The following is a 26,991-nucleotide window of genomic DNA, read 5'->3' as shown; positions in this document are numbered from 1 at the left end:
CATCTAATCGCCCAACCCTATTGTGCAGATGAACAAAGGCCAGAAACTCTCAGCTCTTTGGTACTGCTACTTCAATTTGCGTTACTGATATGAAAAGAATTTACAACAAAAGCACTCTACAAAATATTTTAATGACTTGCAGTAAAAACCAGAATGACATATTCAGAAGGTCTCGGCATGTGCAGAATGCAGTAACTGTGCTATATTTTGTAAGATGCAGTTACTTTGCTTTCATGTTGAAATAACTAATTAAATTTCAGTGATATGAGCGGCTTTAAGTCCTCTTCATTACTACTCCATTATTTTACATCAACTGCTGCTCAACGACATGCAAATGCAGGTACAACATTCACCCGCTCAGTCATCAAGTGATTTGCACGGACCCTTGTGGTGCGACCTGTCAACCTCTCATTCCTACAGTGAGTAAAGAAGCTGGCTGCAGAGAACAACGACCCCCGAGGACTAACCATCTTAATTAGCGAATATGTCTTTATACAAAGGGGGAGCATGGCTCAGCAGAGGCCATAGAGGGAAAAGGCCAACCCGCTGATTTCCATTTAAAGCTAAACCCGGTTAGGAGCTAGCGTGAACATCTGACAGAGAGGTGATCAAAGGCAGAACACACAAATCAATTTGTACGCAGATAGCACAAACTTACAGGCTGCCGTTAAATTGGAAGCATTTACGCTCGACAAACAGCTGGACCACTGAGATGTCACTAAGCCTGGACACTTCAGCAGCTTTATTATGGAAATCCAAATTCAAATAGCGTTCACTTTTTTCTCCGTTCACACGCAATCCAACGGTTCCATCGGCCACTGTCATGTCTTATCGCACAGAGAGCGAAAGCACCTGCTCATATATCTGCAGAGCCTTAGGAGGCACTAGGATGCATATTGACAATACAGGAACCTGGGCCATTACAGGCCTTATCTTCCTCCCTGACAAACAGTCTGCTTCATTATGGGCTTTTAGTGACACCTTGCCTCAGCCTTCCCCATTGAGTCACCACCGCTAATGCAGAAAATGAAATGGCTAAGAGGTTTGTTAAATATATGTGTATTGTTTAACCATTATTTTCTTCTTTAATAGTCCTTTTAAGGCTTCCATTAGTGAGCAGATGCAGTGAGTGACAGTTGAAGAAAGGACATCGGGGGATGCAGGGGAGGAGGAATAGGTAATGTGCTTAGTTCTAAAGGGAAGCTGGAGGCCTGGTGGTTTGAAAAACTTTCAAATAAATGACAATTACAAGAAATAAAGTAGGTTCCCTATCCATCCTAATTGCACAAGAAAAGCAAATCATTAATGGAGATTAGAGGTTTGCTTGTTTATTGATATATTTATTTGGCATTTGGTGTCAGGAAAATCTTTGTGCATACAAAGTGCATCATGGCAAACTCCAGGGGGGCTAGCTTAAGCAGAGGCTGTCCACAAATTAACTTCATGTCTTGGTAAAAGAAATGCTCAAATGGTATATTTCATGTTTGGCTATAGATGGTTAGAGCCTTAATGGGTCGTCCATCTTTGACAGACTCACTTCTGTTCTCTCTAATAGAGTAACAGTGACCGCCCACTTTTAGAATGGCTGTGGTCCACGAAGTTTATTTCCCATTAATTTCCTCAGGACATTTCAGAAAATCCTTATTAATAGGAATTTAAACCTGGAAACAGGCTCACCAGCTACAAGATGAATCATCACCATAAAACATTTTGATTTGGACCAAAAAAAAACATTGCCATCCCATAAACCATTGTGAACTTACAAGTTGGTCCTAACTAATATCATATGGACTTTGTGGTTCTATGTATAAAAGATAAATTCACAATCTCGGAGCTTGTGGTGAGTCTTCCTTGGATGGTTACAATATTATTGCTGTCAATATAAATTTCTATTCACAAAATGAATGGGATGTTTACTTCCGGAACCACACTGTTGAGCTCCATATGTAAAGACAGTCGCTGTCCATGGTGCTGAAATCTCTTCAGGACCCAGTTTATGAAATGATAAATATTACACTGCTGATTTAAACCTGGGACTTCTCTCTATCATTGGTGTGGATGTGATAATGTGCAGTTTCTGTGTCTGTGTCTACTGTGTCTGACTAATGACGTCCCAGGACTAAACATTATGATCAGTCCACCTCACACCTCCTTCAGCAAAGTGATTTCTTTATGTTCATCTTATTGGTTTAGAATCATGGTTCAGGCTCATGGGCTAATGAGCCCCAATTACAGATGATAGCTGAATGTACCTGCATTTATGAGGCATCTCATCATGTTACCATAGGAACACAGCAGGTGCCAGCCCTGTGGGTGCGTAGCATCAATATATGGATACCGTGTAGAATATGTGATTAATGAAATGGAACAACCCTAAAAGCATGATATGAGAATTTAAGTGCTCAAATCATGCTTTTAGGGTTGTTCCATTTCATTAGTGTGTCATATAGTGTGTGTGACATCCAGTAACGTGTATCATGCTTACCTACCAGCTAGTTTGCCTCAAATTGGTATGGCAGAAGCAATGCCATTGTCACTGTGGCAACAGCAGTTTACAGTTGATCAGGAAGCTCTCTGTAAGGGCTGTGACATTTCTGGCACATACTCTGACTGGAAGACCAATAACAAAGGTGTGGGCCAGCTGACCAATCAGAGCAGACCATGATTTTGCGGAGGTGAGTCAAAAGCTAAAACGGAGCATGAAAGGAGGGGCTGCAGCACATATTTTGTAAGACAGTTATTGTGTATTTTGAACATTATAGCTTGTAAGCCTATTCTAGTAGAACCCAACAGAAAATAATTGGCACTTTAAATATGACAAAGTGGTAAATAATATTGTAAATATATAAATGACCTCAGTGGAAAGATGTGAAGGACAAAACGGCAGAGAAGAAAAGGGGCAGACAGACACTGTTTGCACAGGACAAACAAGAAGCTCTGCAGTATGTGTCCAGGGAGCGGGCAGGAGCTGTGATGGGGGGGGAGAATGCAGAGAATATAGTCTGAATGTCATGGGCAAAGGTGGACAAAGGGTCAGGCTCTGTTTACTGAATATACAAGTCAGATGATGCATGGAAGAAAGACAAAAAGGGAAAATGTGGAGCTAGGGATGGATGTGAGGAAAAAATCTGAAGAGAGGAATGAGCATCATTTAGGTGAGTTGAAGAATATGGGAGTAAAGAGAAAAAAGATGCAGGGACTGAAAGGGAAAGAGGCCTTTAAACATTATGATTTAGATTAATTTGTGGCACAAAGTAGTGAAAGGACCTGACGATCTGACCTGGCAAGACCGTTCACTTGAATCAGACAAATGTCTTCTCAAGAGACAAAAACATCATACAAAGATATGCCGGCCCTATTGTAGAATAGGACCAAACAATAAAGGGGAAATATCGTCATTACTACACAATCATCCATCCATCCATCATCTATACAGCTTTTCCTTTGAGGGTCGCGGTGGGGCTGGAGCAAACCCCAGCTGACATTGGACGAGAGGTGGGGCATACCCTGGGCCAGTAGCCAGTATCGTATGGGACCAAAAATACAGAGACCATTCAACCATTCACTCTCACATTCACACCTACTGTCAATTTAGAGTCTCCAATTAACCTAATCTGCATGTCATTGGACTGTGAGAGGAAGCCAGAGTGCCCGGATAAAAACCAACACAGACACGGATAGCACATGCAAACTCCACCCAGACCTTAACCCTGAATATGAATATTTAAAAATAACCCAAACCACTGGTTCATCTTGTTCACATGTTTCATAGATGCCACAACCCAACAAAAAATGTAATTAATTAATTAAACAATTATAATCCATCAATAATCTGTAGGTCTGTATGCTTGAGAGTTAAAGTGTCAACATCTATGCAAATGCAACGGACAATGGTGACTGATTCCTTGTTTATGAGGGAAATTATATGGATACAATTGTTATTTGATACTGAACATATGTATGACTATCACCTCCAGAAAATACAAATTTAAACTTAACCCTAAACCTAAACCTATTTTCCGCGACTCGAGATGACACCAGTGATAACCATGATGCAACTGGAATGACTGTCTGTCTCACAACGGAAAAGTCATAATGATGAGGAAAAGAAAATAAATACAAATGTGCATGCCAGTGGCAGAGAAACATAAAATATGTCACATTTTCTGTGTGATGCAATGATGCTTCACCCACGTCAACCTATCAGAAATAAAGAACTGACAAGTGTACACGGAGATCCTTATTTCCCGAAGTGTTATACGTGTCAAAGATTCTGACTTTCACTTCACGCAGTCTGGATTTAATGACTTGGTATATGATGCCACACACAAAAAAATTCATGAAAATTCAACCTTTCTTACTTTTTCCATACTTTAAAGCCGGTTAGATTTAGCAGTCAATACTTTTAATACGATGTATCAAAGGAGAATGTAAAAGGGGTCACTTGTAGAGATGAGCCTACAAAAGATGATCACCTGAATCTGTAGCTTCCCTTTAGCATTACAGAGTTCTACAGCTTTGAGTTTCAAGGCTCTGTTCACTACTGTTTTCGTTCACTCTCACTGATCGTGTAGCACAGTTTTCAGCCACATCACTCTCTTGTCTCTTTAAATGCAATTTTAACTATTGATCTTTTTTCTCCACCTCACTCTATCTACATTTCTCTGCTCGTGTCAGAACTCTGGATGAATGAGATTAAAGGCGTGAATGGCGCAATGTATTGAAATGCCCACAGAGGTGGATGTGAGAATTGTTACCCGCCCTCGGACTCCATCTTTCCACCCTTTTTTCCAGCTCTGTGTTGTGTGAGTGCTCTTTTGACTCCTACAGCAAAAAAAAAAAGCCAAAGCTTGTCTGAGGACAAACAGATCTGCAGTGGTTCGAGAGACTTAATTGTTGCTAGGGCACCAGCAGCCAGGTTCTGATATGTGCAGGGTTATGAAACATTTACCCTTAATACTATAACAGAAACCACCACTGGGCCTCGTTGGTGCTAATTAATTTCTTCCCACTTTTAATGTCACATCAGATTCTTGTCTTGGAGTCTATATCCGTCGTTTAAAAAAATCCTCCTGGGTCAGTTGTAAGAAGCAGTGGGGGAGCGTTATGTATGAGTTCTCCAGGTTCCAGTGAAACTCTTTGTGCCTCCTGCGAATCAAAGCTGCAGGCAGCCTCTCTTTGAAACATATCATCTGTACAGATAGCAAATGAATGTGGCTGTAATTGAGCCCATTAATGAAGGAACACTGCGCTCAGGGTATTTCACACTGTCTGTCTTTAGAAAAGTGTGATGAACTATTAAATTGCATCACGTTTCAGTGGTTGGAAGGTCATTAGTTACTTCAGTAGCATGAGACCTGTACTTTAAATCAGTATGAGTGCGCTTGTTGACCAAAACAAGATATAACGATGAAGATATCGTAGAGAGAGATTCCTCAAGCAGGTAATGTGTGCTGAGACTAGGTAAATAACAATTAACATACAGCAAAGACAGTTTAATTCCAAACGTATACACACATACTAACACTTCAAGTATATGGACCTTGACACAGTATAAGATGTCAGTCACCCTTCATCGTGTTCATAATTGCTCTCAGGAATTTATAACCAGGGCAGGAACATAAAGTGTCAGTCACTGTGTCACCTTCTGCATGAAAGGGATAGTTCACTGAACAATGAAAATTCACACATTATCTGCTCACCTCTATGCCGATGGAGGGGTGGGTGAAGTGTTTGAGTCAATAAAACACTTTAGAAGTTTCAGGGCCAAACAGTGTTGCAGCCGAATCCAATACAACTGAAGTAACCGGGCGACTTATACTTCAGACGTAAGACAACAACAGAAAAAAGAACCCATGTATTCCATGGCCAAAGTGTTGATGTTGATATATGTTACCTGCCACGCTGGACATGGAAGTGAACATGTACTGTATATACATGCTTCTGATGGTAAAACACTCGATAAGAGACAAAGCTATTCATCATGACATTATAGGTGAGAAAAAACTACGCAGAATTCCTTTATATTTTGGCATTATTAATGGACAAAGTCACTGTAGGGCAAAGATTTTCTCCCCAGCCTTGTGCACCATATGAAGTTTCTTTAGTGCTAAAGCCTTGAGTACATCAGAGGACAATGGCAATTTAGCAATCAAGTGTTAAACAAATGTGTACGACACCTGATTCAGGAAATTGAGTTCATGGCGATTGAGGTAGTTAAATGAGTTGACTGGGTGTATACAGCTGAGTCAAAATCACATGGATCAACATGAAAATTGGTTGCAACTTTGATTTGTTTAGGTACAGTAGATGAGGTTGATGAAAACAGTTTTAGTTACATTTAAAAATCTTCCCCCGGTATGTGGAAGGAGTGAGAGCAATAGGAGACTTGTTATCATGCTCATACTGCTCTTATGTCCTTTGTGCCAGTTTAAAACTCATCCAAGCTCACACCCCGCTGGGTCCAATTGAGGAGTTTATAGTTAATTTAAAACGATTACTGAATCAATTTAATTAATAAACTTAAATTAAGGTTTTATCTCATATTCCTGTAATAGCTTGCATAGTTATAAAGGACATAATATTGAAATGCTTGTTAAACTTGCAAGGAGGAGCCTTCAGATTGTTTATGATGAATTAGAAGGATGTGTTCCTTTGCTGCATGTCTTCCCCACTCTCCCTCTCCCTCTCCATTCCATGCTTACTTTCTATCAATAAAGGCGAAATGCCCAAAAAATGTATTCCGGCTCTGTTTCTCAGAAATACATTTAAAGAAACACAGGAAACAGAATATTTCACTGGCACCACATGGACACCTCATGTCATAAACCCATTAGCTCCTGGTGGATCATCATTATGTGTGAAATGCTGTTGACAGCTGAGACTAACAGTATATACATCAGAGTTTATCCAATAAGTGACGGTTGTGTAAACCTAAAGAGATTAGTATTTTATCAAAATGCTGAATTTGAATGATGTGGGCAAGTTTCCATCAGGGCAGAATTATGGACATACGAAATTCTAGCTTCTGATAGACCACTTACCCAGACATCTAAGCAAGATGGCTCCAGGTGGATTTACCTGTACAAAGCTGTAACTGGGCAATAGTCAGGATAAATGTGTCTTGATTACCTAAGGTATATATATATATATATATGAGGAAACAAAAAATCTTAAGGCAGACAGGTAATTGGTGCATTAGCAAGTGGTAAACAAGTCCATTATACACAGATGTCCTGACACCAATCAGTGCGAGAGTGGAAAAGCTTTGTGAACATTTAAAGGGTCGAGCACACAGGTGATGGTTTTCCATGTCCTGCATTAATGTAGAGCAGTGTCTGAAAAAAAGATTACTTTGAAAGCGTGAAAGTCTACACGCAGCCTGAGCAACACAGCAAGCGAGTGTCATCCAAGTGAGCACTCTTGTTAGACAGCGTGTCTGTGATCTCAGCTGTAATGAGAGCAACATGAAGGCAGAGGCAGAGAAGAGAGAGGCATATACCACAGAAACAACTAGACAGCTGCGCATGCACAGATATGATTGGTTTGTTATGCAAAACGGAAAATGTAATGTTTACTCAAACACCATTTACACTCTAGTTTTATCATCTGTAAACTACAACACATGGCTTTTCAAGTATTTACTTTTGGTTTAGGTCAAATTTAAATTGTGCAAAACTGGTTGGTATTCAAAGGTGCCACTGTGAACATAAGCAGCACAATTTGAATTTCAGAAAAAACTGATGAGTCATGTGTGATCTTGCTGTTGTGATACATTTCTACTTCTACCAGGCCCGCAGTCCTCTGGGGTGCTGCCCGTATTACAGCAACAAATCAAAACCATGTTCAGCTCTGCAGTACATGGATGAAAACATTGAATTTCTGAGTTGTTGTTGTCGCACTGGGTCTTTAAACTGCCAATCTCCATGTTCCACTTCAAATCTACAGAATCAGAGCGCAGTAAGCACCTGTCGTTCTCACCCCCTCGTAACACAAACCACTTATCACACCTTTCAGCCGCCCTGTACGACGACTGGCCGATGTCATTAGCAGACTTCCCCTTCATTTTCTGCCTCTTAGTGCTGTCACAGATGGCCATGAGACATACCATCGCTGCGGCTGAGCATCAGTGAGTCAGTGGAGCGAGTGTGACAAGCTTTAACTTTCCGTTGTGCCTCTCAACAGGTACACGCGCCACCGACCAGACGCCTGAGTGTGTGTGCAAGCGGGTGTTAGTGGGAGATCCCTGCTCAGAAAAAGAACCTCCTGCCACCCAGTCAGCATTCAGAGATCGTGAGTACACTTCCATCTTCTCTCTGTCTTTTATGAACCAAAGCTGTACAAGGATCATTGTATTAATATCACACCGTGAGAGCGTTTACATAATAGAAAAGCTCAACCTGGTTCAAAGCTGAACTTAACGATTACACTGAACACGAATCATATGTTTTAAGCTTTCCCTTTCAGTTTGATCTCACAAAAGCACATTAAAACTAATCTTAAAAGGATTAAACGCTAAATCCTCTAGCAATGTGAGCCATAGGCAAAAGTTACAGAGTTAAATTTTTCTACATCACCTCTCTCTTGCTGACTGATCATTTTGCTTTAATAAGCTATTTGAAATGAGCCGTGCATAATTTTCCCGGTGCTCTAACCTTCTAAGTCTCGGTGTCTTTTTCTTCACCGCCGAGAAACATGACTTATACCCTGTCAGAGGTTATGAATTTGGTTTCAGTGGGAAGCCTCCGTTGTCATGATGTCGCAGTAAAAGCGCGATCACAAACGCAGCAGCGGCTTGTGTGTGCGCGTCCTCTGCAGCTTTTCGCTCACATCTGCAACTCTGCATTGATTCCATGCCAGTGAGCAGAGAGCAGAGAGCTGGTGTGGAGTGGTGGCTTGTCTATTAGAGGCAGGTAAATCAGCCCGTGGCAGATGCCATAACAGGATGTGTGTGAGGCAGTTTAATAATGCTGCAGAGTAAATGACTGCAGTCAGTACAGTAATCACATTTGCTGCAGTCATAAGCAATTGTGTGGAAAAGTACTGTGTTCAATAAATACACAATTGTGATTATTCCTGTCTTCTGTTTTAGAATAAAATATGATTATACATTTCAGGATAAACAAACAAAGCATTGATTCTTCATTGTATTATTAACACACAGTGTAACAAAAAAACAAAAATCTCAACAATTTTCTCAATTAGCATATGAAACACAATGTTCGCAACATCAAAACCAAGTTGTTTACCCCAAAAGCGTTTCTGGGTAATAATAAACTCATGAGCCCACTTTTTGTCTGAGAGGTAGCCACTTGCACTTCTCCTCTGTGCTGAATCACTGCAACATGTTTTATCACCCCGCTTTTCGAGAGAATAATATGTCAGAGGACTGAGCTCTGTGTCTTCAGCTGCTTGTTGTGTAGCATGCTGGGCTGTTATTAACACCATCTTTGGGAGATGTTAAGAAAACTTACTCTCAGGACATGTGAAAAATCTGAAAATATGCATTCCCATTGCAACATGGCTGAATTTATTAGCAAAAATGTCATGTTATCTCTGCTGCAGAGTTCGTTTTTTATCATCACATAGACTGTGGTGTTTCAAACCTTCCTCAGTGCATCATGTGGAGCTCAACTAAGCAGCTAACCTTTACGATGCACTTATAACCAGGCTATACGTCATCAGCGTTGCTAGCAGCTCTCTGTAGTTACAGCCTACTTGCACACAGAAGTAGTTTGAGCTAAACACTAATATTAGCATGCTCACAATGACGGTCCTAACCATAGACTGTAAATCAGGATGGAAGACATGACAGCTCCCCAAAAATAGAGCCCCCTGGTGGCTGGCTGCCATATAGCTCATAATTCCCACCTCCTTCATCTCAGTAGATGGGACATGGACCAAGCTAAAAAGTCAAAGTAGAAGTTAGACACATTTTTCACAACAATGGTTTCTGTCATTTTAGATAGTCCTTGTCACACTGCCGTTTGTTTGCGTGGTCATTTTTCAAGCAAATAACATTTAGTTAAAGTAAATTCAGTTTTTGATGCTATAAAAATGGTTAAACATCATGACATCATCATCGACAGCTGAGACTGATTCATGATTGGTAGACCGCGTGTACGGGACCCCCGACGCTATCATGCAGACTCATCGGTACAAGAGGGCAGCATTGATTGACATATTTTAGTGGTGGACGGACTGACCAACCCTCATGCTAGCATGCCTAAAATGTCTCATTTAAAGCGAAGGCAAACATGCCAACAGTTTTCCACTGTTGCTTCACAGCTGCATATTGTTGTAGTGAACATATAAAATGTCACTACTGAACATCTCAACATAACCACTGAGGAGACAAGCGAGCAACCTTCACCTCCTCAGAGATGTGAGCAAACTGTTCTGCATGGAGAAGGCCACAGAGGACCTGGTGTCTCGGGGATAGACAAGAAAGGTGCAGGGGAAAAAAACAGATCTGCCAGGAGGGACATAAACAGCTACTCAAGCATATGAAAGGTATTGCTATCACAGGACAGGAAAGGGGAGTTTGTGTCTAACCTGCATCTCTATGTGCTTGGTATACATATAATGCTTTGGTAGATTCCTGTGTGATCTGTTACCCAGCCTTTAATGATGTCTGAGTGCACACTGGTGGAGAAGAAGAACAGCTCCGGCTGACAGTTTAGGCAGTTATTAATCTTGAGGTACAGATAAGCTGCCACTACATCATCAGAAGCACTTCGCAGACACCTAATAATATGCTAATGGAGCTAAGCTGGAATTTATTGGAATCTTACACTTTCTGCGTCTCATTTCTTCCCAAATAATTCATAGGCTGATGCTGATTCCAGGATAAATGTGTGATTAACCACTGAGGTTTAGCAGCATAAGAAACTAACAGGAGCTAACCAGCAGGACATTGAACTGCTCGAACCACCCAGAGGCAGTTTAGAGCCTCCGATGCTCCGATGCTGTATCACATCTTTTCCAAAGGGTTTCATCAAAGGTGGATGTACTTCAATACAGTGAAGCCATTTAACACTAAGTCTCAGCCTCAAATGGCAATTCCCTCCGGTTAAAAGGTCTCTTCTACTCTTTTGCAACGTTTCCAATATGGGAGCTGACCTGATTCAATGGCTGTATTGATCAAATTGAGTAAAAGTCTGCCGCTTGACTTAATACTGTGGAGATCCCCCCCCCCGTCTGACGAGCTGAGCTCTGCTGCGGGACCTCAGTGCATTTCCTCTGTGCACGGGCTCCACACACCCCTGTTCAAAGTCGGCAGAGTCGACATCAGACAGACGAACCCATCAGAGACCAGCCTGCATTTCCAAGTGTGGAGCATTTACCAGTTCAGCATGCTGATCCTCAGCCTCTGGTAGACTCCTCCTTCCATCTCTGTCTTTCTCTGTGCATCTTGCCATTTAGGGTGGCTGTGGCTCAGGGAGTAGAGGGGCTGTCCAGAAAGTCGGCGGTTCGATCCCAGTACTCCCCATTCCGCGTGTCAAAGAGTCCTTAGGAAAGATACTGAACCACAGATCTAACCCTTCTTATAGAGAAGGTTCTGCACATAGATGCACTGGGTGAATGGAGAAAACTGTACTGTAAAGCACTTTGAGTTGTCATCAAGACTAGAAAGGTGCTATATAAATACATTTCTTTAGCTCCTCTGTCTCCATGTATCTTCTCCCTCCCTCAGTTTCTTGTACACAGTGGATACAACATGTAACCTATTAGATTGTGTTGGCCAAAGGTCAAGGTCACTGTGAACCAAAGAATTCAAACTGTAAGTATGAGAAAATCTAACACAAATGTGTAATAGAATTAAACAGGAAAGTCACGACATTTTAGATCCAAACAATCAAAGGTCAAATTCACTGTGACATAATCAGATTCTGCAAAAACACTTTTCTGAGCCATTATTCAACAGTAACACCATAACTCAAGAACAAAAGGGGAGCTTGTGATCATACTTCTTGCAGCTCGACTGGTTGACAATCCCGCGGCGGTAATTCTAGTTTATATCCTGCTCCTTGTAGATTCTGTTGGTGAGCTCACAGCTGCCACCGAACACTGTGGCTTTCTTTTCTCTGGCCTTGGCTACAGTGTTAATTTCAGGTGCTGGTTTTGATTTAGTTTCAGTCTCACATTTTTGGCAAAAAATATGCAATTTTAGGTATTAGGTTTTTAGTCAGCAAAAATTGAAAAACATTTTAGTGTAGGTGTAATCAGTTTCATCAGCAGGGTCATTTTGGTCAAATTTGTTCAATTGTTTATGTTTTGATTTTGAGGTTACACGTGTCACCATCGTCGTACAGACTGACTCACCTCATGTAAAACCCACTCAGCATTTCCCAACAGGACCACTGTATCTAATAACATCTAGTGCAGTTGTTCCCGCTGACCTGGTGTCACTGCAGCTACCTGTGCTGTTCACTGCAGAGTAGTGACCCATTCAGAAGCTGCATTCACTCACTTGTTCACTGAAAAGTGTTGAAGTGTTCATTGTCTGGGTTTAGTGTGAGAGGAGACACTTTCATTGGACAACATCAATACTGTGTTTGTTTAGTGGACAAATAAAATCGACTCCTGGAACTTACACACACCCACTGATAGACACATTAAAGACATCAAACTGACAGTGATGCTAATACAACCCTCAGGATTACAGTGGCCACATTAGCATATTTACATTAGCTTTAATTCCTATAATTGTCCCCATGCTGCCTGCATGTTTTCATAGTTTTGTTGCCCGCCTCTTGTGTGTTTTTCAGTGGATAAATCTAGTCCATAAATCAGTTTCTTCCAAGAACAGTTAACGTCAGATATAATTACTCACTGACACACAACTTTACAAGGTGTTTTTTATTACTGGCAGTGCAATAAGTCAAGTAGCTGAATCTTCTTCTATTTGGGGCCTGATTTCACTGATCAGGAGAGATAGTGTCTGATCCTGTAAATGCATGAAGATTGTTTTCTTGGTCTTTCATATGAATGTTAGGCTTTTGTTAATGGATCAAAAGTATGTCATACTTTTCACTAAAATGTTGTATTCAATTGTTTTCCAAGTTGACTTTTAATTTTAGTCTTGTTTAAAGTGCAAATATTTTCCGTCTGTTTTCATTAACAAAATCAACACTGCTCTGAGGCACTGCTCTGGATGTCTTTCTCCTCCTGTTCGTCTGCAGATGCCAGCTTCTACAGGCCACTAACTCAGCTAAGCCTGTGTCAGCATGTTGATACAAATACGTAGCTGTAGCAAATACTGATGCAGAGATTTCTGTTGTAAATCACCGCAGGCAAAACTATGAAATTGTAATCAGTCACTTGCAGGTTCTGGAATTATTTTTTCATCTCAGAGCGAGGGTTAGATAAGACAGCATGTGTGTGAAGTCACTGCTTTCGTGTGTCTTACCAGTGTACATCAGTGTGTGTGATCATTCCCAGTCTCATCAACACGGCACTCGTCTGCTGTCACAACACTGTCTGGCAATGAGTGGCTCTGTCACACTGGGTGACACAGCACTCTAATTAATCACAGCGAAGGAACACTAATGAAGCCATTATGTATTCTGAGAGTTTCATCTAGACATCCAAGTTTCCCACTCAAACAAAGATTGATACAGAAATACGCGTAAAAGGCTTGAAGGAACAGTGGTGATGGATTGCCAAGGGATGGAGTTTAACAAGTGAAATATATCTCTCAACTGGGGGAGGTCAGTGAAAGGTATTAGTCCATCTCTTCAAGTGTTTATATAATTTCTCTCATTTTGCTTCTGATTTTTTAAATTTCCTTTTGTTTTATTGGGTCCAAAAACAAAGTGCTGGAGCATCTAACACATAGAGTCAGTGTCTGTATCCAGAGAGTATTCAGTAAGACAGGGTGTCCGCATCAAAGTATGCAGGCTGCTCCGTGTGGCAGGTACTGATTTTAGACTTTTATGAAGGAGTACATGTGCACCCTCATAAACAATACCAGACTGTAGGACGAAACTGGAAGGGCACTCAGTAGAGCACCTATCTACACCAAGGCCAAACAGTCCCCTTATGAAACCACATTTAAATTCACTAGATCTCATAAATATCAGCAAACATGTCTGATTTCATGGATGATCAAGATCCATAAATTATTCTCTGAGAAATCAACAAAAACTTGAAAGAAAAGTGTTTAAAAAACACGTACTCCTACTCGTTTCCTGTCAATCCCTCACTATCTCTGTCCAATATGGCAAAAATGACAAAAAAGAGGAAATACTACCAAAAAAAAGCGGTGACACAATACCTTCCAAAGAAGCTTTCAGATGTAATTTATTATGATAACTGATGAGGCATAAACTATTCATATCTGATGTTTTCATACTTTGAAGGAAGGTGATTGACATGATTTATTATAATACATTATCACAGCTAATATTAATCACTGATTTATTTAGAGATTGGACTGGACTGATCTTTACTGATCCTAAAAGCAGGCATTACATTTCATGTTGGCATTATAAGACAGTGTAAACATAGTTAACGTTGACAATTAAATTAAAACATGTTCTGGAGTATGTGTATACATCAAATCTGTCATCATATTTCTCAGGGGTTTACAAATCTAGAAATCTGGTTTAAGATACAACTTGTTAAATATTTCTGTCTAACAACCAGGAGTAATAAGCAGTATTCCCAACTGAAGAGCAGTAATTAAAATGCTATTATATTTAGTCTCTAAATGATCTCACTGGTACAGTAGGAAGCTGTCTGTTTATTAGACTGTAATTCATGAGATGAAGAAAAACATTTTGCAGGCACTGCTTGAGTTTGTCCAACTGGATCTTGTTTTCAAAAACTTTCAGAGAACAGGGTGAAAAAACAAAGTCAAAGTTTGATCGTATATTTTATTTATTTGTTATGCAGCATCTTTGGATGCTGGGGACTAAAGTTTATTAAAGATTTGTATTGTTATTGCTATCATATAGAGCATGCCATTTAAAAGAAAACTATGTAAATGCCAGTAAAGTAAATGTTGTTTTCTAATATCAATATGGTGAATCAACATGCATCAACCATTAAAACGATATATGCTCTGATCTTCCAAATATGATCCAGGCTACATATGATTTAACTCCTCTGAAATATGCTTAACAGCAAGAAGGCAGACCCACTTACACAAAAATAAACACATTCATATGCATGTACACACACATACATATACAGCCAGAGAGAGAGGAGCATGAACAGAGAAGAATGAAGATGAACAAAATGTGAATCGAGGACAAGACGTTTGTAGCAGAATGCAAAGAGGCTAAAGGTTAGGGATAGAGCGACATGTATAGTGAGGTGGTAACAGTCTAACGTGTCCTTCAGGATGATTGCTCCCAGCTACTTGCCTGTCAGGTCACAGTCAGGGAGAAGGAAACACACAAGCATCATGGTGAATGTTAAGAAAAGAGCAGAACATGTGGAATGAAGCACTTTCCAAGAGAAAGGGACAAACTGTTATTTTTTGCTGAAGTACAAGAGAAGTCAGTGTGACTAGTTTGCAGGGAAACTGTCACAGTGATAAAAAAAAAAGAGGCTAATATCGAATGTCACTGCAGCCGGTAACATGTTGTAAAGACAAATGCTTTTGGAGAAAGTTACCACCCCTCAGTGGAGTTGGTGCTAAAACAAGCAGCTTCCTTGTGACAGTGTAAAACAGACTAGAGATCTACTCTGACAAAAAGAAGCTGAAGCGTCAGACATTCAGAGAACTTGTGAAGGAGCCTTGTTGCCGCTGTGGAGCTGCTAGAACTGGACAGCAAAAGAACTGTGGCAGAGCCGATTTCTGATACAACACAAGATACTGAAACATAGAAATACCACCCAGCTAGCCATTTTGTGTCTGTGGGATCTGCTGATAAAAGAGAGGAATTACTGTCTTTGCAAGCCATGCATGACACTGAGGTGGTGTTTGCTTGTGCAAGTCGTTCTGGCTAAAAGCAGCTGCACCATTATAGGAAAAATATTCCCCACCCCCCCCCAAATCAATCATGCTATTATTTCTTGACAATATATGATGATAAAATGCTCAGAAATATAAAAGCCTTCCACTCATCACTATCTACCGTATACCTGTGCACATCAGTGTGAGTGAATATCGGCATGTGCCGAGAGAACAAGCTGAATAAAATCAGATTTGTTCAAGATTTGTACAAATTCTATAACCAAACAATGAATGATGTTGGCATTTAAGCCAAACATGGAACAGATGTCTTCCGGGTATGAAAGAAGGAGAGAGAGAGCGAGAGAGAGAGAGAGAGAGAGAGAGAGAGAGAGAGAGAGAGAGAGAGAGAGAGAGAGAGAGAGAGAATGAGAGAATGAGAGACAGAGCATTATTTGAATACATACGAGGATAATGTAGATTACTCATAACTTCTCTTCGTTGCTCAGCCCTCAGGCTTACAGCTGCTGCACCGTGGACCGACGATACCTTGCTTCTTGCTCCACAGGTTGCTATGGTGATCACTGACCTGACAACTATGTAAATCAAAGCCCACTGGTATTTTCGAGAAAATGTGAGAAGCAATTATTGTATAGAAATATAATGACAAAGTGGATCAAATATTAGTCCCATTGATAGTCATATAGCAAATGTGTGTTACCTGCATGGGAGCCATGGGAGCCAATCCCACCTGACATCAGGCGAGAGTATAGGGTTCACCCTGGACAGCGTATCTCAGGACTGATAAAGGCAAACAACCATTCACTCTCATATTCACACCTACAGACAATATAGATTCTCCAATCAACCTCCCCCAATCTGCATGTGTTTGGACCGTGGGAGAAAGTGGGAGTACCCAGAGAAACCCCACACTGGGCGAACAAAAACATTGGAATAGTAATAATAGTAAGGAATTATAATCAATAAAAGTGATTGGATGATGAGTCGATATATATGACTTTGTTGCAATATCCTGAGAAACCCCAGTCACATAACCGGGCTTAAAGCATCATCACACATTATGTAATGAAACACATCACTCTGTTTGTCTGTGCACTAGTCACTCCCAGACACAAAGACACACACAGACACAAAGACAGACACAGACACACACACACACACACACACACACACACACACACACACACACACACACACACACACACACACACACACACACACACACACACACACACACACACACACACACACACACACACACACACACGGCATGTTTGTGCATGTGTGAGATGTGAAGACTTTCTGGAGCATGAAATAAGCTTTCATAGGAACAGTGAAGAAGAGAGTGGCTACGTGTGTCCCCTGTTTTTCTTAATTAAGTACACGTGGCTCTCATCTTTAAATCGTAAACGTCACATCAGAGCTTCTAGTTGCCGTTCCAGTCCTTCTGATTGGTTATGGCTCCAAACTGCAAAATGTCAACGCGCAGTTGGGGGGGGGGGGGGGGGGGGGGGGGTGCTCTGTAGCCACAGTTGTAATCTCAAAGATGAGAGTGAAATCTTCTTCTTAATGTCAGAGTGAGTATTAACATGAATGGTTATGATACCAGTTGGTTTAGACACTTATATATACACAATACAATGGTTCACATTTTGCATTTATTTGTGCATTATACCATATTTATTCATTCATGATGTAAATTCAGTCTGTAACACCTAGATTTAAAGGAGTGGATGTGGTGGGAAGGATGTTTGACGGAAGCTTTAAGGACTGAGGGGAGGACAGAGACTAAGTAGGAAAAGGAATGATTAACCGTCAAAACACAGAACATTTTTCCAAGAGTTTCTTTTCCAGAACAAGTAAAAAAGATTCTCAATCCTCCTCCTCCTCTTCTACCTCTACGTTGTCTGCCTCTCTATCACGCCCAAGGGTGTGTGATGTGTGTATTTGTGTGCTTGCTCATGTCCTTGATGCGCTGTGGACTGTGATGAGCTGTGAGGAGGCAGCTCCACGATAAGAAACATATCGGTGCTCAGCACCTGCCTGCCTGCCTCCTGACTGACTGACTACGCAAGCCAATTGCATGAGTCCCTCTTTGTCAGAGCAAAAAATCCCGAAACTATAATGAAGAAATAAAGTACGGTGTGCAGACGTTACGGCTCGGCTCTGCCAAAAAACGCATTTTCTCTGCACATGTTGGCTGCAAGAAAAGGACCAAATCAAAGATTGAGGTTGAAGCAGAATTTGATTTACCTTAAACGTGTGATGGATTTCCTCAGGAAAGATGAGAAGTTAAAGCTCTGAAGAAGAAGTGGTCCAAAAAAGAAACTATTGTATCTGAACCCCACAGGCCTCAGTTTGTTCGTTGGTGTGAGAAAAAAAGAAGCTGCAGTAATTTTGCTGACAATTTAGCTCCTGTCAGTACAGTTATACGCCTGTTTTATAATAGCCCTGCCAACTCCAATCATGTCTTCCCAATGCATCCAGCTCCTTTTACGTAGACACAGTAAATACATTCGGTCTTTTCTGCAGCACCCCGACCTTATTACCGTGCCACAAAGCAGAGCTGCTAATTTCCATAATGCAATCAGACATTTGTTTGTCTCAGAGGCTCAAGCTGCTTGAAAAAATGTCTGGCTCCAACATTACGACAAACACTGACAACATGTTTTTTTCAACTTTTTATTGGGTTTCATGCTCGACCCATCTTTTATAACTCTCCTGCAGCTCCTTCCTCCCTCCTCCCCACATCCAAACCATGTAAACAATCATTGCAATGTCAATACAACGTCTCAGTGCTCATGTCACAACACCACCACTCCGCAATCAACTCTGCCTTCTGAAACTTCACAGGCATTGGCTGAGCACCAGCTATCACACTGGAGAGGAGAGGAGATTTTTACTATAAAGTAGATTGTGGAAATGGAATGAATGACTGGCAGTAGGAGATCAAATACATCACATTCTCCTCGCAGAGAAATAAAAAGAAAATGACGGATCTGAACTTCTTGAACCTCTTTTACACCACATATGTATACGCACTTTCTTCAAATGTGAGTAAACCCACCAAAAAAGGCAAGTGACTCATGTTCAACTTCACAAATGTGTTGGAAACTGAGAAGCTCTCTCACCTTGGGCTGCTTGCCAGTGTTGCATTTTGCCCCAAACTGTAGAAAAGAAACCCTGTTGCACGTTGGCCGTGCCTTCAATTCCTTTTTGTAATGCTGCACAGAACAAAGTGCAGCGTCAGCATCTAGACTGCCAAAATAAAGGAAAAGAAGTGCATTCACCTGGGAGTTCTGTCCCTACGTCTACTGCACAGTTTGACCCGTAAGTGAATGCTGATTTTATTAATCTCAATTGCAGACAAAAGCCATATGTTAGTGGGTCTTTTGACCAGAGCAAAAGGGGCTTTGGATTAAAAATGTAAGACACAAGCAAAATAAGGGCAAAGTTGAGTCGTGCGAGAGGAGGTTTTCAGTTGCTGCAGCTGAAGGAGAACAACTGAGCTGTCTGACTGCAGCCGTCTGGCTCCAGCGTTGTTTAAGGTTACGTGACATGCATGGCGATGATCTGCAGCACTGGATTTCAGGTTAAGGTCAAGTCAGCACTGCACATAGAGCCACATAAAGTTGAATGCACCTACAGCCTCGAGTAAAGCGGATATAATTAAACCACGGCCAAAAGTGTGATTTAAATCAAACTAAGACAAATTTCTTCCTCTGGGTTTAAACCTTGTTGTAAATATCTTGGACAATGTAAGTACAGAAGGCAACGAAACATATAACTAGTTGTTTTCAGATATTTTAATGAAGAAGATTATATCTTAACATAGGTGAGACATTAGCAGCACCTTCTACCTCTTTTGCATCTTATTATAAGAAAAGGTAGTTACATTTTAGTTTCTGGCCTCAGTACAAAGGGCAAAATAATATTCCTGGATCGAAGAAAATCTAAAATTACTACTAAATGACAAGCCTACACAAAAGAGACCTATCCTCCTTGTCTGTGACTCCAGCGCGCCCATATTTCTCATATTTCTCCTGCTTCGGTATCGTGACACAAGTGTTCCCTGCGGTGCTCTGTGGTCTGTGCGCAATAGAGCTCCTGCAGAAGGTTCGATATGACAGACCACCCAGGGCAATTCCTGCAATCTTGTTGATTATCTCCACATTCACATCGATTATCACGTGGCTCCCCCCCCTCTCATGCTCAGTTAACACTGGCTGCTGATATGAAGCTGTATTATTGATTGCAGCCCATTAACAGGGACAAAAGTGCATGGTTGCGGCCTGACTCCCACACTCAGTGGGCCACCCACACTTGCATCTGGATTAAGCGTCCTTCCACAGGTGCAATTCACACTGGGCAGCTTCTATTAAATCATTTCTGGGAGTTTATTAGCAGAAGTAAGATTTAGAAATCAGTCTCCAAACAAAGCAGAAGTGGCACAGTACTGGTGACAAACAAAAGAAAAGAAGTAAAAAAACAGAATTGTGAGGAGATGCCATCCTGTGCTCTCCATTAATTGTGCTGATTGAACGGCTCTCGGATAAAAATTAAAAGCATACAGAGTTTGGTTTAGTGCCATTTTGTGTTGCCAGCTGGAGCAACAGGCAAACATTTGTTGGTGAAATGATTAATGCATCATGTCTGCAGAGGAACAGTGTCATGTTGTCTGAAAGCAGTGGCTTAGCTCTGAGAGAGAAATTCATTGTGCATTTGTATTCACTCTTTGTAAGATATAAAGGAACTGTTATTTCAAGTATTGAACTTGTGCTAGCAAGGAAATGACACATGACAATGAGCAACACAACAATTGCACGAACTCAGGGGTTCTGCTTCAACGCAACAGTCTCTTCGATCCGTGCACCAGCAGGCTGCACATCCCTCCCTCCTCTCCTCTGCCCAGGGAGCATTAAATGGATTAAAGCACCAAGAGCAGCCAAGCACATATTCATTTCCTCCACACTGAGGTTGAGAGCAGCAGACGGCAGACAGCATATTATGGAGTGTCACAAAGTCCCTGGACCATCTTCCCAAATCAAAGACATACGATTCAAATCTTTTAGAGTTGATACAATCGTCCTCATTGAGCAGCTTTGGTGCCACAGTGTTACGACGCTTAAGTAGGTGTTACCGCGGACTCTGGAATGGGAGAAGAAATATGAGTATAAATGAATCAAAATTGGTTCCATGAATTCTCGTTCAAATAAAGAGTAGGTCTATGTATATATATATATATATTTACACATTATATATATTTTAATATTTTTTCCTGCACTTCTGTTCACCTTAAATACACAAGACTGAGGGTGTCCTAGTTTGATATTCAGTACAATTTCATAACCACAGACATATACTACTTTGCTACTTTCAGACATACAGTATGATAAATGTACTTCTCTTTGTATGTCCAAACAAAGCTATTACTAAAGAGCTATTGGCTCCATGTCAGCAGTATTAGGAAGCCGCTTTAAGTGATTGTTTCTTATTTTGTGTTGTGTTTAAAGGATACAACATAGTGCAGGCTTTTAACATAAACTGTGTATAAAGATGAATGGCACGTCTCCACTTCCTCCCACTCTCCAGAAATTATGAAAAAATACCCCGGATACAAATGCCACCATCTTTTGCATTTGGAGCCAGAGTCTGCACAGTATCGATCGGGATGCCTATTACTCAAATTACTCTTTAGTTGTTGTAGACAGTTTTAGAAATAGTGTCTGGATAGAAAAGTATTTAAAAACCATAGACAGAAAATGAAGATGGACAACATGAATGTGAAGCCTAATTTCCTTGATCTTAAACCCTGCCACTTCCATATTAGTGGATGGGAAATGGACCAAATGTGCACTTAAAACAATTTTTTTTTTCAAAGATGTTTTTTATCATTTTAGGTTCCTTGTCACACTTCATAATCTATGTTCAAGTGTTCATGATTGGTTTTCATTACTTGTTTGATGTTTGACATCTTGATTGACAACTGAGACTTAGAAGTTGGTTGAATGCAAGTATCAATACCGCAGCTCCACCCCCCCCCCCATCCCTAATGCACAGACTCTCGTAACCGGGATATTTCGGCTTCATTCCTGGATAGTGGTGTGCAGTGGAGATAAACGGTCTGGTACACGGTCTGTATTTATATAACGCTTTTCTAGTCTTGATGACCACTCAAAGTGCTTTACAGCACAGTTTATGTCATTCTCCCATTCACACACACTTCCATACAGTGAGTGCACTTTCCCTGAGAGAAAAGGCAATTTTGGGGCTCCCTATCTTGCCCAAAGATGATGCATTGTCCATATTTATACACAGAATATGATTTAAGGTAACATAATTAATCCAAATAGCATTTGAATCAGTAGATTTAATTGGATAGAAACAAGGATAACATCAGAAAGAAGAATTGACCATGACTGTGGCAACACAGTTAAAAGCAATCAATCAAAAATTGAGAAAAAGTAGGGCCTGGCTTGACCCAAGTGGGCAGGCAGCAGTGGTATCAGCAGGCCAGATGATTACTTACCCTGGTGGAGCAGCCGATTGGTATTCTCAGCACAGCCACTAAAACATAGCAACACTACATACAGTAAGTCGGTGGACAGAGAGGGAGACAGAGAGAAAGAAAGGGAGGGAGAGGTGCGACAGACGCTCTCAGACCAGCCAGAGCCAGCAGGGAGGCTGTGTTAATCATCAGCTTTGCGCCGTGGTATGAAACCTAAGGTGTGGAGCCTTCTGACAGTCAAAACCAACACGCTATGCAAGAGGATCAAAGTTCACATTTAAATCAGTGATGTACATTCTACAGATCGGGTGGATTCACCTCACATGTTGTCAATGATGACCAGCAGCTCTACTGGCCAGAAAACTGCTGGGAAAAGCAACAATGACAAAATGAGAAGGAACACGTGAGTGAGGGATGTGGTGGCGGGACAGAGCACAGAGGTCACACAGGGTTTTGTGGTTAATGAGGTGTTGCAGTGTTGTGTCTACACCCTGTCATCATGACATGTAAATGAAAGATATGGGCAGAACTGTTGTACCAACTGTTGTTACAGAAAAGCTCATTAATATTCTGCCGTATGGAAATGTACAGGCGGGGAAAATAGAACTGCAGTTAAGCACAATGCATGAATTAATATAACTGAAAGACAGTTTGTGCAAATGTATGCGAGACAGAAAATGTGTTTACTCTGTGAAATGCACATCTGCATATTAGTCGGAAGCACAAATATAGAAAGTGGGGAGGGTGTGGGAATTGAGCTGAATGCTGCAGACTGCGGGGACACGTCCACTTTATTGGTAGTCACAAAGGGGAGGAGTCGGGAGGTGGCGAGTGGGTGATCTCTCGTGGGTGGCAGAGATAGGAAAAAGGAGGGGGGAGGCGGCCACGCTGTATATCGCAGAGAATGAGTGTCACTCTGCGTCGTTCCGCTGTCAGGCGAGCTGCTGAGAGCCGATCGCTCCACTGAAGGATGACAGCAAAGAGAGAGAGGGAGACACTCGGCGGCTGTCATGGCCACTCTGCCTCTCAGAGTTGAGCTGCGGGCAACTGGCTGGTGTAACTGGTTGCAGGCTGCTGGACCTCAGAGGCCAATTAAGCCATTTTCACTATGTATGTGAAAGCTACAGTCAGAGCCAACGGTTATTTGATGGTCTCGTGTACAGCCCTTTTGCAGGGAAAACATGGAGGACTCGTATTGATTTTGTAAAGATCGTGTGCATTAACCTTTGGTGGTAGCTTGGCCACACTACCATCACTTCTGTCTGATGTACAGTATTTATAAGCCTTGAAGGGTACGTCGGGTGAATAGCAGGAAATAGATCCGGAGTGAAAATTGAAGCAGCCTGTACAGCGCAGACGTTAGGGAGAGAGGAAGGCTATGCAGGCCTGACTTTTCTCCTCACAGCTCCTGACTGATGAATCAAACGCAGTCAAGTGGAACCTCCCCAATCTGAGAGCAGGGATTCAAGATAACCAAAGGAACTGCATCCCCTCGCTATAGCCGAGGAAGCTTATTGGACTAGGACAGCGGATTCAGTTTTTTCCTGCTCTGCTATTTCACTTTGCAAACATTCTTCATTGGTTACTTCTCTGCTACATGTTTAATTTTTACACCTTTCAGTTTTGCTGCCCTGAGCTTCATTTTGTTTGCGAACTAATTCTCTGCTACTCCTCAGTTTTTCCTTTTCACCTATGGTGTGCTATGAATTTAAAATAGAGAAACACTCAATCATACACACACATACATACATGTATATATACACATAACTGTTACAGAGAGGATATATTGGCTCAATGGGGTTTGATATACATACACACATTACTTAATTAGGTATTGTCAATAACTTAGATTTTTTTTTTTCTAACAAGTGAACACTTGACTCAGCTTGACTCAGACTTGGGTAATGGCTCTTTGTGGCTGCAGTTTGCTGTATGTAATTTACCTTCAACAAACCGATGAGTGTGCCGTTTCATGGATCGGTGAACTGGTCCTGAATGGAAGGTTAGGAAGGCTGGTATTCGCCAAACCCCAATGCTATGGAGATGCTGTATCACACATGGCTGATTTCACCTCCCTCAGTTTACAAGCCTATATCCTATCTGCTGGAATTTTGCTGGAGCTCATAGCAGAAAGGTATCAGTGGTACGGAAAACATTCTTGAGTTTATGTCAAATTGGTAAAACGAATGACCTCGGAGTTTCTATCTCACAGTTTAATATAGTTTTATCACGGGTCAGGTTTAAATGCTTCATTCAGGAGCTGCAAGGTGACTCTGAGTTTTGTATATTCATCAGTGTAGTGCAGAGGAATAAAAATAAGAACAATGCCTGGACCATTTTGGCTTTCATCCTACAACACCGTCATGTTTGCCTTAATATTTATGACCTCCACAGGGGTACTGCTGTCTCTGGATAGCATTAAAGTCTGCCCCCTACCCTCTATAAATATTTTCTTTATGGCTGGAGTCTAGTGAGAGAAAGTCGTAACAAGCTTTTACATGGATGAGATGCATTTCTTAACCTCATCCGCCTTTTATCAAACAAGATCCTGCTCAGTGACCAGCAGAGACCGTCAGAGCTGAACATCTGTTTGGCTAACCTCCTCCACCCATCTCTCCTCCCTGACAGAGCGGCTCGTATAATCACAGCACCCATCCATCGCCGCTCGCTGTGCCTCCTTATCACATCTGTCCTTCCGTCCATCTCTCGGTCTGTCTGTCTGTCCGTGAGCCAGAGAGGAGGCCGGGTTATTGATCGCAGCTAAATGAAGCAGGCTCAAGGTCTTTACAGCAAAGCTATGATCTAACCGACTATGGCTGAAGGAGAAAGCCACTGCTCGACACAGCTTTGTCACAGTGAGACAAGGTCTGTGCCGAGGTGTCAGTGTTAATGGTGCAGCTGTACTGAATTATGTTCTGAATGTAAACCCAAGGCACCAGTAAGATGCAAGTCACTGGACTTGATGGTGCCGGCTGTTAATTTATTTTGTGTGGAAACGCAGATTTAAAAAAACTATAGTGAAAACGTTAGGCATTGTATTACTATACCAAGTGACAGTGTCTCTGTGTGCAGAGATAACTTCTAGTAGAAGTTCTAAGCATTTTCATTATTTATTTTTCTTTCGTTCTGAAGATGAAACATGATTATAGCGACCAAAATTATCATGATTATCAGTATTATTGTGGTACTGTTAGATATGCTGAATATCTTCAAAAAGTATTGATACACTAACTGATGTAATTGACCATATTTTACATTTAAATAATATATTTGTTATCAATAAAATAATAGAATATAAAATAATATAGCACTAAAAAACACATTCATGTTGAAGAAGGAAAGCTTTAGCTTGATAAAGAAGCTTTTTGTTCTACCATGAAACTTTCCCGTGATGCAGGTTTAAATGAAACCTTAAATAAGTCAATCAAATGAGCACATAAGAACAATACAACCATATGTGACAAATTTGATATCTGATGTTGATGACATTAATAACACAAAACAAGAGGAACCAGAGCGGGGCCGGAGAGGGGCCGGAGCGGGGCCGTAGCGGAGCCGTAGCGGGGCCGGAGAGGGGCCGGAGCGGGGCCGGGGTGGGGCCGGAGCAGTGCCGGAGCGGTGCCGGAGCGGTGCCTGGAGCGGGGCCGGAGCGGGGCCGGAGCGGAGAAGACAAGATTGACAACTTGTTACATTAAGTGCAAGCGTTATCCCAAAGTGTTTGAGAGTCAGCAAAAAAATCTGTGTTTGACTCCAAACCCAAATCACCACAGTATATGATAAAAATAAGGTAATAAAATATTACCAATCATCAGGAATTGTACTATGTACTATGTACTATGTACTATGTACTATGGGAAACTGGTAACCGTTTAATTCTTATTTTGATCAATCAATTTTTCTAATTACCTATTGAAGTTTTCAGACTCCAAAGTAACCTGTTTAATTAAAATTCTGTCTTTTGTCCATCAGTTTATTTTACAATTATTTAAAACAGAGAAAACCAATACATTTGTGAGAAGCTCAAAACATTGATATAATTACTTAATCAATTAGTTTTCAAGTGTAGGAAAATTAGCTGGCAGCTGATTTTGAGATCAGCAATTAATCAGCTTATTGTTATTGTTGTTATTTATAATATATTGACATTTGCGTGACACTAAACATGATGCAAATGGTGATTATAGATGAATCAGAATACAGCAAACAATCACTGGGAAGTAAAAATTATTTCCACAATCAACTCATCTGCCAATTATTCTCTCATGAAGACAATTATTTGGGATATTAAAACAAACAAAAACAAAAATGATGAGTCTAGTTCTTCCTCACAATTAAAACAACTATCAGAGTAGTTAGAGACTCATTCCCTTTCAGTTTTTCTGTGATCACAACAGAGAAAAGTAGGCTGTGCCATGGCAGGATGACATGATGATCATTCTGTGATTGCAATAAAATGGCAAGAAAATAATTCAACAGCATTCAACAGTGTGGCAGTTGTGTAAGATACACTGTAAAGCCAGATGATGTGCACAGCAGGTAAAAGTGATACAAGAGGGTG

At 41.1% G+C, this 26,991-nt stretch overlaps 1 protein-coding gene across 4 annotated transcripts in view; it reads left to right on the top strand.

Moving 5' to 3' along the window:
• The window catches only part of frmpd3 (FERM and PDZ domain containing 3), an 80,084-nt gene that overhangs the window by 28,550 nt on the left and 24,543 nt on the right, over positions 1 to 26,991 (top strand). For 3 of the 4 annotated variants that reach the window (XM_034597491.1, XM_034597494.1, XM_034597489.1), the window contains exon 2: positions 8,185 to 8,292. The exons of the other annotated variant lie outside the window; for it this stretch is intronic. The gene's annotated coding sequence lies outside the window, so the exon portion shown is untranslated. The remainder of the gene's footprint in view (positions 1 to 8,184; positions 8,293 to 26,991) is intronic. 4 annotated transcript variants of the gene reach the window in all.

This window comes from Hippoglossus hippoglossus, chromosome 10 (assembly GCF_009819705.1).
Source record: "Hippoglossus hippoglossus isolate fHipHip1 chromosome 10, fHipHip1.pri, whole genome shotgun sequence".
Classification (NCBI taxonomy): Eukaryota; Metazoa; Chordata; class Actinopteri; order Pleuronectiformes; family Pleuronectidae; genus Hippoglossus; species Hippoglossus hippoglossus.
The sequence above is the reverse complement of the archived record's forward strand: the minus strand, read 5'-3'. Positions and strand labels throughout refer to the sequence as shown.